This window comes from Aplysia californica, unplaced genomic scaffold (genome assembly GCF_000002075.1).
Source record: "Aplysia californica isolate F4 #8 unplaced genomic scaffold, AplCal3.0 scaffold03076, whole genome shotgun sequence".
Lineage (NCBI taxonomy): Eukaryota > Metazoa > Mollusca > Gastropoda > Aplysiida > Aplysiidae > Aplysia > Aplysia californica.
Window position 1 is genome coordinate 1 of NW_004800346.1, and position 3,795 is coordinate 3,795.

A 3,795-nucleotide genomic window follows, 5' to 3' on the forward strand; every position below is an offset into this window, starting at 1 on the left:
TATTGTGGTGAGGAATATCGTACCTCTACATTTAGCAAAGTTACATAATGACAGTAGAAGTGAACTATCTTATATGCTTGGTGTCCAGCTTATAAAAAAGAAAGGGAATAGCACATTTTTAAGAGTTTCAGTAACCTACTGAAAAGAAAAATGATTTTAAAAATCTTTTTATTAACCTTATTCGTACGTTGCGTTTGACTATCGTATCTACACAATGTGGGGAACTCTGTGCCCCCACTTTCCAAAGAGGAAATTTACTTGTTCATCCGATCCATACGCTTTGCAAAACAGTCTGTCAAAATGATGATTCTGAAAGTTTCAAAGAGATTCCACTCTAAAAGTATTCTAAAATGTGAAGAATACAACCCCTGGGGTACAAAATGACGCCAGGCGTATGGATAGGGTTAAAGGATTAGGCAAGTGCAAACATTTGTGATCTCAATTCAAGATCTAGATTTTTCAAAAGATGAGATTTTGTCTTAAAGCAAAATACTGTCTGTGTGGTGTACAAAATAGAAACTACTTTGGATATGTTTTGATAAGTGTAGCTATGTCTATAAAAGCTTTTTATCCCTCCATCTTACAAATCCTCAATTTTATTATGGTTGGCTGGAAGGCACCATCAGTAGGTCCTGTTTCTGTTGTTTTTTTTTAACAATTGTCTGTCTTGCTTTTTCCATGAAGTAAATTACTGTTCTTGTGTCAGTATTCCTGACTTTATTCAAGCTCATATTGTTCTGTGTTGTGAACCAAAATTTGTAGGTGGTTAGCGGGTGCTCTGGTGTGGTTTTCTCCTTCTTTCTTATCTCTCCTCCTTTTTTGTGTTTGTTACTCTCTCGTAACAGCTCTAACCGTGGGCACTTATATGACCTAATTGTATTGCAAATGTCGTAAAACTTTTACTAAAACTATGAAACAGAACCAAAAATTACTGTTAGTATATGTGGGTGGTTGGCGGGTGCTCTGGTGTGGTTTGTTCCTTCTTTCCTATGAAACATCTATCGTCCTTATCTCCCCTCCTTTTTTATGTTTGTTACTCTCTTGTAACACCTCTTATTTTCTGGCGCTCATATTACCTTACGTAGTCGCGAGCGCTGTAAAACCTCTACTAAAACAAACTGTTAGTATGTTGAAATATGTGTAGTGTATACAGAAAAGCATATTTCTTTATCACAACTCTTTGATTTTAATGATTTTGTAATGTTTACTCTTCACCAGGTTGTACGAACAGCGCAGACTACTTGGGCTCCATCTTGTCATACATTGCCATTGCTTTTCCTATTTTCGTTGGGAGATACGATTATATGGAACCAGGAGAACTGGCCCAGCTTATCAGTACAGTAAGCAACACAGTTTATTAGTTCTAACACAGGGGTCATCAAACTCTGGCCCAGGAGGTCAGTATGTCTGGACCACAGCCATGCTATCACACAGAAAAACAAACTTGAAAGCTGTGTTAAAATAGCATGCTCAGGACTCAATCACCAAAATGATTTTACTTTTACCATTTACATTGAACTCTAGAGTGCAAATTAAATGTGCTTTCGTAGACTTCATAACTTCTCAGTTATCTGGTCCACTTTGGAAAAAATTTGGTGACCCCTGTTATTATAGTTTTCTTAAAGGTAAATCTCTTTTCATGTCCGTACCCTCGCAGTTAATTTAAGACTTTGCCCCCACAGGACGCCAATCAGTGAAGGTAAGAATCCATCTCTTTCCCCCTCGGGACGCTGATCGGCGGTGGTGTGATATAGCAACAAAAATGTTGCAGCAATGATCTCCTTTTTGATATACGCATTTGTTAAAGTTATAATTTCCTTTCTGAATGGTTTGTGTGGCCTATGAGGTCGAAAATGATTTTGTATACAATTAGTGTACATTAAAAAAAAATGTCTTGTTGACCTAGCATGAGTGCTGCTTTACGCCTTGATGAGAATTCGGGTGACGAATGTGCTAGATCTCATGTTTCCAGTTCCAATTCTAATTCCTTTTTTGGTGAACATGCGATCATCACAATTTTCTCAATGTGTTAAAAATTTCAAGATGGTTGGGGTATTTTTGCCGAGATACAGGTATTGTACTGATGTACCTTATCTGCATACCTGGTCTGTGAGGACAAGTGTTGTGCGCTCTGTGGGCAGTGTGGGGACAAAGTGTTAACTTATGATTTTTTTCAGTTTTTTTGTGAGTAAAATGACATTTCTTAATTCTTCAAAACTTAGGAGAATGAACTTATATTCTTTGGCATCAGTTTTATGAAATTAGTGAATGTGCATGCATATTTTAATTAAATTGTCTGTGTCTTTTCAGAATGCCTTTGTGTCTATATATTTGATCAACTGTTTCACAAAGTTGATAGACCAATCAGTTCAAATGACTGATGTAGTAGGAGCAGCTCACAGGTATGTGTAAAGTTAAGAACATTAGTTTGTCCCAGTTCACTTCTAGCAAATAATGTGTCGTGAATGAAAATAGAAATACCAAAATAAGTATAAAATATCTCTATTTAGATTACGCTATTCAGAATAAAAGTTGGACGTGAAAGATTTTGATTAGTAGTCAAATATCCTGGGGTTTTTTTTTTTTCTTTTTGCTTAAAAAAACCTTTTCATTCATTTGTTAATTATTGAAGATGTATAAACATAAAATGTTATATAATATGATACAGTGATTCCAGGTGTGGAACGTAGAAGTATATCTTTTTAACACCAACAGTTGCATGATAGTTTTCTACATTCACCTGAAATAGAATTGAGTGCTCTCTAGTTTAGAAAATAGTTTACTTTTCTATTTTTTTGTACAGCCTTCCTCTTATCCAACTTTCTTTACTGGTTTATGTAGCCTTGAACACTGAAGTTGGCATTTTCCCAAATTTTAATGCTGCTGCTGCTGTAGATAATTTTCACAACACCTACACCTGTGTACACACAGCTGTAGGCGCGTTACATAAATCCAAGTACAAAACAATAACTGAAAAAAATAATATTTGCTCATATGAATGAAGAAATGACACACATGCAAACATACACACTCACACACACACACACAGACACACACACGCTCATTTTAATTTGTCTGCTGATATAATATTTGTATCATTTTGTCTTATTTCTTGCGTTGTCTCTTTCTATCACCTCGTCTAGAATATTTGTATAATTTTGTCTTATTTTTTGCGTTATCTTTTTCTATCACCTCGCCTAGGATATTTGTATCATCTTGTGTCTTATTTCTTTCGTTATCTTTTTCTATCACGTCGTCTAGAATCGGCCAGCTGTTTGAGGAGCTGGGTCGGCTGAAGGATGAACAGAATGAAAACTACAGCTTCTTAGAGGCAACTACCAACCCGTGAGTGGTTTTATTTATTTAGTTTTGTTCTCTTATGCTTTTCCCCAAGAGCTGCCTCACTTTAGTAATATTCCCATTGGTCATGTTCGGGAAGGGGAGTGTAATAAATGGACACCAGAAATAGGTGTAACTCTTCTGATTATGAAAGTGTAAATGGATGAATGTCTAGGGTAAGAAATAATTTGTGGTGATGACTTTGGTGTGTCGCCTCTGCCTTTTTGTCTGATTCTTTCCTTTGTTCTAGCCACATTGTAAACCTTAGTCTCTGTCTGATTGTGGTGGGGGGGGGGGGGGGTGGGGGGTTGGAGGTGTTGTTGGCAGGTGCTTTGGTGTGGTGTGCTCATTCTTTCGGATCATACATCTGTCTGTCTTTCTTTTTGCCCAGAACTAATTGACTGCTATCATGTGGATGTGCTTGTCTTTACTCAACCTCCCCCCCCCCCCCCCCCC

At 37.0% G+C, this 3,795-nt stretch overlaps 1 long non-coding RNA gene across 1 annotated transcript; it reads left to right on the top strand.

Annotated features, from left to right (window-relative positions):
* Positions 1 to 1,227: 1,227 nt before the first annotated feature.
* LOC101860790 lies at positions 1,228 to 3,344 on the top strand. Its single transcript, XR_221304.3, has 3 exons — positions 1,228 to 1,340; positions 2,311 to 2,402; positions 3,262 to 3,344. It is a non-coding gene; the product is annotated as an uncharacterized LOC101860790 (long non-coding RNA).
* Positions 3,345 to 3,795: the final 451 nt, after the last annotated feature.